Below are 13461 nucleotides of genomic sequence, written 5' to 3'. Positions count from 1 at the left end.
TCAGCACTGTAAATAAACACCCCTTCCTATTACATCGTAACAACTTGGTGGAGGTGCTGGGTGCGATCCCTACCTTCAGCGCTGCAAGACCAACTGGAGCTTCGACGTAGTCGCCGCATCGCTGGACTGCCACCGCTCACGACCATCCTGGACCACACCGACTTAAACCGTGCAAGCCGCGACGCTGCAAGCCTGGCTGGCGGCATGCCTGCCCACTCCAGCCCTATTCCGTCCCAGCCTTACCGGGAACCACGACCTTTTGCCGGAGAAGGTGAAGACGTTGAGAAGTGGCTACTTAATTATCAACGAGTTAGTCGGTACAACCGGTGGGACCCTTTTACCATGCTAACAAACGTCGTTTTCTTTCTCACTCACACGGCTATGACCTGGTTTGAGAATAACGAGGACAACTTGACGACTTGAGAATGGTTCGCCAAAGTGTTAAAACTGCGTTTTGGCGACTCTGTTCCCAGCAAAACGCGGGCTGAGCAGACCCTTGCTCAAAGAGCTCAATTTCCCGATGAAACTTGTACAACTTACACAGAAGAGATCCTCAAGTTATGCAAATGTGTCAATTCCAACATGCCCGAGAAAGACAGAGTCGGTCACATTTTGAAGGGTATCGCGGCGGACGTGTACAACTTCTTAATCGCCAAAGGCAACCTTGACAGTAGCTGTCTCCGATGTTATTAGACACATTCGCGCGTTTCAAGCTTTTAAAACACGTCGTATTGCGCCTAAATTTGGGCGGCTGGCCAACGTGCCTACTGTGGCCAGTCTTGACGACCATGCCCAACTAGATCTTCCGTCAACTATCCGGCAAATCATGCGCGAAGAACTTCTACGGATCAACACGCTTGCCCTGCATGAATCTGCTGATTTTTCTGTCCAGAGGGCCTCTAGACGGCCGGCTTCACCACCACAAGCGATTCAAGTGCAGCCTTTCTCCCAAGCTCCTGAAATTGCAGCTTTCATTGACTACCCGCCAATGCATTTTGCCAACCCGACTGCGTCGATGCTTGAAACCCCAAGGTATGACGTCACCTCAAGTGCACCTAGATCTTCTATTCGATCTACAAGAATTCCTGTGCAGTGTGAGCATTCAGCCAGACCTACGATGCGCCCTGCTGTGCCTGGCTCTTATCCGCAACAGCATTTTATACCTTCCACACCGTTATGCTACCGCTGTGGCGTCGAAGGTCACATCGCCAGGTACTGCCGCAGTAGGTTCCCGCCACGCTATAACCGCCCGACGCCTCCAGCAGTACCCAACAATCGGCAATACAGTCCCGTTTTCCAGCAATCCAATACTCCCCGTGGGTACTTCGGCAACATACAGAACGGGAATCTCCGCGACCATTCCCCAGCATCTGAGCGAAGTGTTACTCCTCCACCCGCCTTCCGTGCGCGTCGTTCTCCATCACCGCGGCGGCGCTCCATGTCGCCCCATCAGGAAAACTAACCAGCGCGACCGACGGGGGTGAGGCCGCCGGAAATGTGCTGTGTGCCAACATCCCTCCAACTGCAATGATCAAAAACAAAATTCGTGTATTCATTGATGGTGTGTGTACATTAGCTTTGGTAGATACGGGTGCGACTGTGTCTGTGACGAGTAATCAGTTTAGGCGCTTGTTGGGACGCAAAGTGATGTTTGAATATGACCGTGCTTCAACGTTTTGTGGTGTGAGTGGAGAGGCGTTGCGGCCACTGGGTGTGTGTAGTGCACAAGTGTCTGTGGGTGGTGCAATTTTTCAAGCCGAATTCGTAGTCTTACCCCACTCTATGCATGACATCATTTTAGGAATGGACTTCTTGAAGTTTTGTGGCGCTACCGTGGACTGCCGAAGTCAAGAGGTTCATTTTGATGGCTCTCATCTGCCGACTCTTTTTGAAAGTGCCCGTGATGAAGAAACAGTTTTTAGTATTACCGAAGACACAGCAATTCCACCCTTGTCTGCCATGTTCGTCCCCGCGTCCGTTCCACTTCTTGAGCAGGTTTCATTCCAAGCCGTGGTGCACCCAGTTCACTCAGCATGCCTGAAGAAAAATGTAATTATCCCTCACTGTATGATCTCCGTGCATCACGGTAGTGCCTCGTTATGGACAATCAATCGATCGTCCGAGCCCGCAGTTTTACCAACGGGATTGAAGCTTGCCTCCTGTGGATCCGATGCGCCCCACGTCGTTGCTTTGGTCACAGATGCTACGAGTGCCACCGTGCCTCTGACTGCTGATGAAACTTCGATCTTCCGCATGATCAGCGCCGATCTCAGCAGACCTCAACGCCGTACTCTTGTGGATATTCTTCTACCTTTTTCGCCTATGTTTGATTTTTCTCAAACAGATGGACCAACCTCTCGCCCTGCACATCGGACCCATCATAGCATCGACACTGGTTCGGCTCGTCCCATTTGTCAAAAGCCATATCGCGTGTTCCCATCTGAGCGCAAAGTCATTCATGAGCAAGTGGAGGTCATGCTACGGAAGAAGGTGATACAGGAGCATCTAGCCCCTCGGCTGCCCCTGTTATTCTTGTACGCAAGAAAGACGGTTCGTGGCGATTCTGCGTCGATTATCGGCGTCTAAATTCTGTTACGAAAAAGGACGTCTATCCTCTTCCTCGCATAGACGATGCCCTCGACTGCCTCTCTGGTGCGTCCTATATTTCTTGTCTTGATCTCAGATCTGGCTACTGGCAAATTCCAATGGACCCTGCGGATAAAAAAAAAAGCCTTCGTAACTCCAGATGGCCTTTATGAGTTTAATGTTATGCCATTCGGGCTGTGTATTGAGCCAGCCACATTTGAACGCTTTATGGACACAGTTTTGCGCGGCTTAAAATGGGAAATTTGTCTTTGCTATCTGGACGATGTCGTCATAATTGAAAAATCCTTCCAAGAACACAATGACCGTCTAGTACGTGTCTTGAATTGTCTGCACAACGCCGCCCTAATTCTGAACTCGAAAAAGTGCCGCTTTGGAGAGCGCCAAGCGCTGGTGCTATGACACCTTGTCAATGGTGATGGCGTAATGCCGGATCCCCAGAAAACCGCCGCTGTTGAGTCTTTTAAACCCCCGCAGACAGTGAAGGAGTTGCGCAGTTTTCTAGGGTCGTGTTCGTATTTTAGACGCTTTATACATCGCTTTGCTGACGTTGCTTACCCATTGACGTGCCTTCTCCACAAAAACTCTACTTTTGACTGGACACCAGACTGCGACGCGTCATTCCGTCAACTGAAGTTTCTTTTAATATCGAAACCCATCCTACGTCACTTCGATCCTACAGCAATGACAGAAGTACACACGGACGCTAGTGGAATCGGTCTCGGTGCAGTCCTTGTCCAACGGCACGATGAACGAGAGCATGTTATCGCGTACGCAAGTCGTACCCTGAGCAAGCCGGAGCGAAACTACACAGTCACCGAACAGGAATGCTTGGCTGTAGTTTTCTCTGTGCAGCGTTTCCGTTCATATTTGTACGGACGTTCGTTTACTATCGTAACTGACCATCATTCACTCTGTTGGCTGCGGAACCTTCGAGACCCATGTGGTCGCCTCGCACGCTGGGCCCTCCGGTTATAGGAATATGACTTTGCCGTGGTGTACAAAAGCAAGAGGCGTCATGCAGACGCAGATTCTCTTTCTAGGATGCTAATGGCCACGACTGGACCTGAAAGCGACGATTTCGACAATCATATATCGACCCTCGAGCCAGCGTTCTCCGACACGAATGTTTTCAAAACGGAACAGCAAAATGATAGCAGTCTGCAGCCTCTCTTTGCCCAAGCCAGCGTACCTACAAGCCGTTTTTGTATGCGTGATTGCCTCCTATGGAAAAAGAGTTATTCGCCTGTCGGCCAGCGATACCTACTCGCCGTTCTCAAGACGTTGTGCACGGACGTATTGCGTGTTATGCATGATGATCCGACTTCTGGGCATTTGGGATCGGTTCGAACACTCCACCGTGCTCAAGAAATATTTTACTGGCCCAGAATGCGCTCGACGATTGAACAATACGTTGTCAATTGCAAGCAATGTTAACGCCACAAATGTCCAACAGCAACTCCATCTGGCTTGCTGCACCCTGTGAAGACCCCGACAGCTCCGTTTGATCAAGTAGGCATTGACCTCGTACGTCCATTCCCGAAGTCCGTGAATGGAAATCGCTGGATTGTAATCTGCGTGGACTATCTCACACGTTACTGTGAAACCGCCACTCTAACATCTGTTACGGCGCACCAGGTGTCGCTTTTCTTGCTGCACTCAGTCATCTTACGACACGGGCCGCCAGGAATTGTCATCACAGATCGGGGCCGACAATTCACTGCTGATGTTGTTGAAGAGCTCATGCGTTTATGCGCCGTAACTTTCCGACACTCGACGCCATACCATCCCCAGACAAATGGCTTGACTGAGCGCGTCAACAGAACGCTTATCAACATGCTAGCCATGTATGTGGACGCAGGGCATAAGAACTGGGACACCATACTACCCTTCATCACGTATGCGTTTAATACCGCCACGCATGAGACGACTGGGTACAGTCCATTTTTCCTGCTCTATGCCAGACCGCCACGCTACTCCCTGGATACTATCCTGCCCTTCACAAGCCGTGAAGACCCCTGCCTGGCTGAGACCCTCTGTCTCGCCGAAGAAGCTCAGAGAATCGCCCGATTACGGTCTGGTGCTTCACAAGAACGTTCTAAAGGGCGATACGATGTCAGTCACCGGCGGGTCACGTACTCTGTAGGTGATTTAGTCTGGCTATGGCGTCCAATTCGGCGACGTGGCCTACATCCAGAACTCTTGGCCCACTATGACGGCCCATATGTGGTTGTCAAGCGCATTAGTGATTTAACTTATGCAATAGCCCGCCTGACAGCATCGGGTCGCCGGTCTGCCAAAACCGATCGAACTATGTCATGTTGCCCGCTTGAAACCGTGTCAGCCTCGTACGACTCACGAACACGCCCAGAGGGCTTCGTCTGAGCAGGGGGGAAATGTCACGCTACTGACGATGATGAAGGATTGTGATGGTGGCAGAATAGGAGGAAGAAGCGTTGGTTTCTGGGCGCTAGTAGGCTTCATCTTGTTCCGCTACATCAGCACTGTAAATAAACACCCCTTTTTATTACATCGTAACAATATATATATACTATATATACACACGTTCCCAAAATAATGACAAGCGGCCGAAATAATAAATACATTTACAACGCCACAAGTGCAGAACACCAAATACGACTCTATCAGTCCGTGCAGCCATCCAGAAGCTTCAGTTCTTTGCTAAGTAAGGCTACTAACGGTTCACTCAGGCATGCCTGGCTACATCTAAAGTTTTTCTTGGCCTGGACAATCTTTTGGGTCAACGGATCCACGAGGCAACACAGAATACGCTGAGTCTTCAATGCAGGACGGCACCTTTGCACGACCAACAATGCTCTGCAGTGTATCCTACGCTATGCCAGCAGAGAGCTTCTAGCGGGAACCAAGGAGAGAAGGATTAGTCAAGTTCATGCCATATGCTTGTTGATGCCCATTGACAGAGTAAAGCAGCGTTCCTCTTAAATAGGGCATCATCTGCCAAAATTTTGCGAGATTAAGCCGCCTGCCACAATCAAAAGCATCAATTAATGTGAAAGCGTTAAAAGACAGATTGGGAAAAAACCAGCGACCTCTTAGAACAGTGGCCTCTTAGAACTTTTTGCCAGCAGACACAGTAATTGGAAAAAAATAATCTGAAAGCATTAAAAGCACAATGGTTAGCAAAACGGCTTTCTTCAAAATGCACCATCATAAAACCACCTGCCAATCCCACCTGCCAATGCCGCCTGCCACTAAACATTTAGGAGAATGGAAACTCAGTTGATATAAACCAGTTACTACTCACAGCAGACGGCAGGCAGTAAAATAAAGAACAAGGAAAACCCTGATTTCAGGTGTTCTGGCAGGTAGCAGCTCGCACCTGACATATTCGAGCACTAAATCGGTAGGCAGGTTATAGAGCATGGCCATGTGAAACTGCAATACAACTATTTTCTGTCCTCAAGATCAACGCAACTTTAATTTTTCCCGTCGTTTCATATCATCTGCGAAGGCCATGTATAGCTGTCCGGCAAGAGCTCCTTTAGGAAATGAGATGAAATAGCTGTTGAAGGCGGCATTCGTTAACACTGCGACCACCTTCGGAAGGCGACGCGAGCTGAGCAATGCGTTAGTCGAAACTCCCTGTCTGTACATCGGAAGTAGAGAGGGCAAACGTGGCAAGCTTTGGATGAGTGTGGGCACTGTGTCAGAGCACGGCAAGCAGTCGATCAAAGCAGTGTTTACGTTTGAGTCTGGCGCTCTCGCGTGGACACCTGCGACCGACTGCTCTAGATTCTAGGAGCAAAGATTTCCACTCCTCCCCCTCATTCCTCCGGCTACAGCCAAACACGCGACAAGTACCGCTTCGTTTTCGGGACAAGTTCCCAGCTGCGATTCGCACCGATCGACTAACGGCAAGCTGTGCTCCTCTTCGTGCTTCCCCTTATTGCCTCGACTTCGGCGTCCCATGGCCTCGCATACACAGCGACGCAACGTCTCGTTCCACTTTTTCCTCTTTCTCCCCTGACTCTTCCTCCAGTTTCTTAACTAGAGGAAAGAGGAGTCGCCCACAGCTCATTACTATAGCGAAACAGCGAACTCCTTCCATTCAGTGTCTGGATGATATAGAGGTCATATGACCTCCCTGAACCGATTGCATGCGATAGACAAAAGGGAGGCAGGGATGAGCAAGCTCCATTCCCTTCAGCGTCATCGTTGTCACCATCATCATAATCAGCCAGTCTAGACCCACTGCAGGGCGAAGGCCTCTTCCATATTCCTCCAATTAACCCGGTCTTGTGCTGGCTGCATCCACTTAACCCCTTTTAGCGTCGTCACGGCCTAGAAATCGGCGGGAGCGCAATTCAATCACACAATTGCGCGGTTTTGTATTAATATTCCAAAAAACATGGCCTCTGGCTGTCCGGGCCCAGTTGTCACTAAGTGCAGGTGCTATAGACATCGAGGTCATCCCTCATTGGAAATTGAGAAGCTTCTTGTTCGTACCAGAATTCTTACGCTATCATTGTGTAGCAACATGGCCTTTCTTGGCCGATATGACCTAGACGAAAATGCTATCACGGAGAAATACTGCAGTGTTCGCTTAAGTGGCTTACTTGACAAATTGCCGCCATTGAGCCGGCGACTAGACCGTGCCACAAGAGGCGCAGTATACAGGCCAAGCTTCGCTACTCAGAAGCGCCGCAAGCGTGCCGCTGCAACCGGCAAAACGTGGCGCGGGATGCGATAGCGCTTGGCAACAGTTCACGCTAGACAACAAAGATATTCACTTGAAAGCGACCCCCCCCCCCCCCCCCCAAAAAAAAAAAAAAGGGTGTCCGGCGATTAGTGCGCGCCGTACGCCGTGATAAAAAGCACCTTCTCGAATATACCGTTTACTGGTGCATAACCATTTCTCTATTCGTTATGAGCGGATTATCGGCCTGACAAGAGAAGAGACTTCGCAGTAGCCAGCTTTGTCTGCAGGCTGTTTTAGCGCGATAACGTCAAATATCCCATTCTTCAGAAAATCCGGTGTCGGCATTGTGGGCGAAAATCACCAGCATGCCTCACGGCAGGTGGTACTTGACAGGCGACATTGCCTGGCACTGAATGGTCGACAGGTTGTGTGACGTCACGACTCCACATGACGTGGCCGAGTATATGCAAGCGCTCCTAACTCGGGTATCTCCTTTGAGATGGGAGAGTGTGATGGATGTCGCACACTGCGGGGCAGACGCGCTACCCATGAGCCACGCAGGCACCTTTGCAAGACTTCGTTAAAGCGGGGCTTCATATCTACGTCGTTTAACATTTCACGTAATGTGGTAGCTTATTATCCTGTGATCAGGAATGGGTGTGAGATAAGAGAGGCATCAATAAAGGGAATGGTGATTAAGTGAGTAGCAAAGGGCATGCATGCGAGCGAATATTTGTAAGGGAAGCCACAAACGAGAGCTATTAACAATTTTGCTTTATACCCTCAAAAGTAGAGCTTAATTATCGCCGCCTTGGAATTATGTCGTATTTTGCGGCCTTAGTGAGCGTGCGTACCGCTCGATACGTATTTTTGAGCTTCAGTAGCTTTTTTCACATCTTTTATTATTGATTCCAATCTAGTACATGGTCTTTTGGTCGAAGCGTCGCATGATTCAGTTCGGCCTGGAAATAATCGCACTAGAAGTTCCAGTGTTGCCAAGTAAAAAAATAGAAACCCCGCAACAGAAAACCACAAAACCCGCTCAAAACTGCTAAATTCAATATTTGCCTCAAAACGTATTTTGTACACATTTCATTTAATTATTTAGCCTGTAAACAGTATAGACACTATTTTAAGCACATTGCAACGCACTTTCTGCTCTTGCTCATATTACAAACAGTTTCATTCTTCATAATATCCCGTCTTCCCTCTGTAGGTTTGAAATGCAAAAGTATGTAATTTCTTTTCCAATTACAAACTCCTCTCTGCAAGCACTTGCAAAAAACGCCGTCTGCTTTATCTTAGTTTGTCGAACACTCTACGCGCGACTGGCAGCTCATATCACCGGTTATAGATGAGGTAACAGCATAACTGCCAATGTACACACTGATATCGTAAATATTAATTGAAATATATCTAGAGCAGTTCGAAGGTTTGAGCAGCACATGCTCTGCCTTCGACTGAAATGACTAAGATAGGACTGATGTCTGCTCACATTAGGTTTCTTGATTATAGTTGATATTTACATCACTGAGTATGCGCCCAACCTCTGCGTTCGAGAAGGCAGCATCAACATGATGAGACAAACTTGGCCAAGTAGCAGAAAGTTTTGTTGGAATCGTTCTCATCTTCTCAGTTTGCAGCTGTGCTCAGGTCCTGCCCTATATTCTGAACAGGAATAGTAGGACCACAAAGACCGCTAAGAATCCTGCCTCCTTCAATACAACGTTTTTTTTCCTACTAAACAATTTAAAAACCAGCAATATTTACCGAGAGAATTGCTTACTTGGCAACACTACTAGAACACCTTGCCGCTGCGATAGGAAAAAACTTCCTGAGTCGGTGAGTGGCGAGCAGTATAACAAAAATTACACTCTGAACATGCGCCAACTGCTCACGTCTCCACGTCTCCCCTTCAGTTACTTCTTTTTCGGAGTGCACACAAGTGCGGTAGGTATTGACACCGTATTTGGTCAGGAGATGTCCCTGCCCCTCTTCACACCAGCTGCGTCTACACTCTCTTTTATCCTGGTCACTCTTCTGATCGACCTTCTGGCTGTTTCATCTGCGACCGACTGGTATTTCCTCTGACCTGCTTTTCTCTGTTGTTTGTCGCGTTAATCGTAAGCCACCCGTGGTAAACAAATCGTTGACGCGCCCTAATGCCGCTCCGGTTGCTCCTTCGCCGAATGTGGGCGTCACAAATAAGGGCATACGAAACTAGCACCGAAGCAGCATGGAAATCAGAGTCATTCGTATCTCCCTCTGCTTGCTTTCTTGCTGTTCCTTGCCTTCTCTTTCTTTTCCCCTAGCGTACCCCCCCCCCCCCCCCCCCCCCCTCTGTTCTTGGTCGGTAATGAATTGTGTGCGTACGCCGAGTGGGAAGTTGGCGGCCTGAAGAACAAACTAAGAGAACGACGAAGAGTGGGAATAGATGGTTGCGATGCCCCAGGCGGGTCATTTGCGGCTGGTTCATCATGATCGGCCTCCTTTCGCCGTAGCCCACTGGTGGCGGAACGCGGCCACACGGGCTCACTACCATGCAAACGCTGCCGCGCTTTCTGGCCTAAGAGCACTGGCGTACAGCCGGAAACAAACTGCGACACACCCAAGGACGACGAGGACACCCACAGGGATAAATAAACGCCTACCGTAAGCAAAAATAAAGACGTAATAAAAAAAAATAATAATTAAATTGGTCTATAAGAAAGGAAACGCGCTGTATCTGGTTTGTGGTTTTGTGGGGTTTAACGTCCCAAAGCGACTAAGACTATGAGAGACGCCGTAGTGGAGGACTCCGGAAATTTCGACCACCTGGGGTTCTTTAATGTGCACTGACATTGTTGTTGTTGTTGTTGTTGTTGTTGTTGTTGTTGTTGTTGTTGTTGTTGTTGTTGTTGTTGTTGTTGTTGTTGTGGCTGTAGGAAGAAAGAAAAGAAAATGCACGGGCCTGCTACTGGCTCTGTAGCTGAGCCACCTCCGCTGCCTCGTACGGAGAGAAGAAAAAATAGACAAGAAAGAAAAAAGAAGAGGGAGAGAAAGATGCGCGCCGCAACAACAGCCGTCGTCCACCACCACCGAAGCGATGGCGGGTGCAGTGACGGCCCACAACAGATAAAAGTTCAGTGGCAGGCCAGCCCACGCCGCAAGCGGCGGTGACCAACCTGTCCCATCCCCATCAGGGGAAGCCGCACTGACATTGCACAGCACACGGGCACCTTGCTTTTCGCCTCTATCGAAAAGCGGCGCAGTATCGAACGCGCAGTATCTGTCGCACATCTCTATAGGCACCTGATCGGCGCTGTAAGATAAGTGAGGAGGCTGGGATTGAAAAAAGAAAGAAAAAGATGCCGTGGTGGAGGCTCTCGGGTATAATTTAGACCGCCTCAGGACCTTTAACGTGCACTTACATTGCACAGCAGGGAGGTGGGGCGGCTGCTTCTGGCCCCCCGGAGAGCGAATGGTGGGACCCCACTGTTTGCGGTGGGGGCTCGCCCGGTTTTACCTGTTATAGGCCGTCATTGCACCCGCCACAGCTTCGGTGACGGACGACGGCTGCTGCTGTTGTTCTCCTCTAAATTGATGGCACAGAGACGTGCATCTTTCACTCTCCCCCTTCTTTTTTCCCTTTCTTCTCTATTTTCTGCTCTGTGCGCACGAGGCAGCGGAGGTGGCTCACTTACTGCAGCAGGCTCGTGCATCTTTTATTGCAAAATAAATGCTACTCGCACTTTCAAGCCTTCGCGTGACCCGGCCGCAGTTACGTCTTACCCACGTGATGCTGTGACGACACACCACACGTGACACAGTAGCTGCCAACTTGGGTTTCTCGTTTCACATGGGACGGTTATGTCAGAATCAGCATTCGCCTTACCCCTATAGGCAACTAAGGCACTTTCATATGGGTTAGTTAAAGCGGGGCTTTATATGTGGGCTCAGGAAGAAGAAAAAGAGGAGAAGAAGAACGTTTGGTCACCCGCAGCTAATGCTTTCGCTCAATATTTGGTTCAGCAGCGTTGAACCGTTGTAATTTTTTTTTCTTCTTCCTACAGTCGCAACAACAACATCGCACAGCAAAAAGACACATTTTCAATTCGTCTGTGTCGGAACGCGGCTGTCGCGGTCGCGTTCGAATCCGGGTATTCCGGATCACTAGCCGAGTATCTTAGTCACTGAGCCACCGCAGCGGGTACCAATCGGACTACCGCTTACGTTATCTTAGGCGACATAAGTGAAGAGAATACATTGGCCCTACGAAGGGGTAATCAGCTATTTGTAATCGGTGTGCAGCTAATCAGAGAATGCCTTTCAGTTCTAGGTGTAGTGAATGTGTCGTCCGCAATGAATATGTAAAATGTGTCTCAAGACTGTTTCCCTGAAACTTATAGAATTCATTTGTTTGCTTCCAAGCTGGTCTCTATACCACTACTTCTGTGCCCCTCTTTGAGCTAAAAGTCGCTCGCAGGGGAAAGAAAGCTTGCAACGGGACCGAACTCGGAGGAGAAACTTTTGTCAGGCTTTGCTACGCGTTCATTTTCATTTTTAATGCCATTGAAAGTTGCGCTACGTGAGCCCGAAGTTTTAGTGCGCGTAGTCTTTTTCTAGAATGCGATTTTGTTTCATTTTTCTTTTGTTCGTTGCCGCTTGTGATCGTTGCCTTCAACTTTGCAGCTTCAAATTTTAGCACATGCGAAAAAAAATGAAAATAAATGCAAACCTTTCAAAAATCGCTTCTTCGCACAAAGCTACGAAACTGAAAAAGGAAAGCCAGATAATCAAAGTGTAAACCAGCGGCATGCTTTGCTTTTTCACTCTCATGCCATCTTAACTTTTTCCTCAATTTTATAAATATTTGTTTTTGCTCGCCGAGGCAGAATAAGGGCCAGAGTGAGCATCATCATTATCGTTATCTAATCTCGATTGTAAGCTGGATTGCTTCTCTCGACGGTACAAAACAAGGCTACACAGCTCCGTAATTTAGGGTAGAAAAGAGCTTCCTCTTACACACAATGCTCTACTTTTAAGTGGACCTGTTCGCTGCGCCTGTTACATCATAAGAGGCCTGCGAGGGACAGTGCCATCGCTTCAAGAACATCGCCTTTGTCTTTGCAGGGGAGAGTTTACGGCCTGTAGCGCTAACCTAAATTATGCCCACGAAGAATCTATCAAAGCCCAAGCTGTTCGGACCACTTTGCTACCAAGCTGCTAGAAACAATTGGGGCCCACTTAGGCACCGCCCTTAACGATTCAACACGACAATGACTGCCATTTCCCGGCTCCCCTTAGGTATCTTCTTTAGCGTATATGCAATTTGCCACTCACCTAATTACTTCCGCGCCACGGTTGAGCAGTGGTTAGGACGCTTGATTGCTATGTCCAATAATAATAATTATAATAATTGGTTCACAGGAAGGGAAAGGCGCAGTATTTGTCACACTTGTTCTGTGGACACCTGAACCTCGCCGAAAGAGAAGGGAGGAAGGTGGCAATGGAGGTGGAAAGAGAGAAAGGGGAGCCGTAGTGGAGGGCTGCGGAGTAATTTCGACCACCTGAGGATCGTTAACGTGCGCTGACATCGCACAGCACATGGACGCCTCTTCGTTTCGCCTCCATCGAGACGCAGCCGCGGAGGTCGGGTTTGAACCCGGGTGCTCCGGCACAGTAGTCGGGCGTCTTACCACTGCACCACCCCGGCGGGGCAAACTATGTTCAAGGAAGAGGGATCAGATGCCGGCCGTGGCGACCGTTTTTCGATGGAGGCTAAAAACAAGGCTCCCGTGTTCTGTGCGATGTCGGTGCAGAACCCCAGGTGATCAAAATTTTCGGAGCCCTCCACTAGGCCGTCTCTCGTAGCCTAGGGCACACTGATCACTTTGGAACGTTACACGCTGTAAACCGATCCAAACTGAACCTAATTATTAGTATATAGTCGTAAGCTAAGCGACACCATTTATATGAAACACAACCGGAGGTAAATATTGAGCCCCCCTTTAACCGATCAGTGCGAACCGGCCACAGTGAGTGGACAAGCGTGTCTAACTTGGCATGCAAAGGCATCAGAAGGTTGCATAGCATGAGTTTGAACGAACATCGAAATGCAGGGCATGTTATAATGCTTTACTATTCGGTGGAGGCTCCATGTTTTGTGGTAACGGTAAACAGTGAAAGCATTAACA

The sequence above is a fragment of the Amblyomma maculatum genome, chromosome 2, assembly GCF_055883805.1.
Source record: "Amblyomma maculatum isolate TAMU_Amacu chromosome 2, ASM5588380v1, whole genome shotgun sequence".
NCBI lineage: Eukaryota > Metazoa > Arthropoda > Arachnida > Ixodida > Ixodidae > Amblyomma > Amblyomma maculatum.
This window is presented reverse-complemented; position numbering follows the sequence as displayed.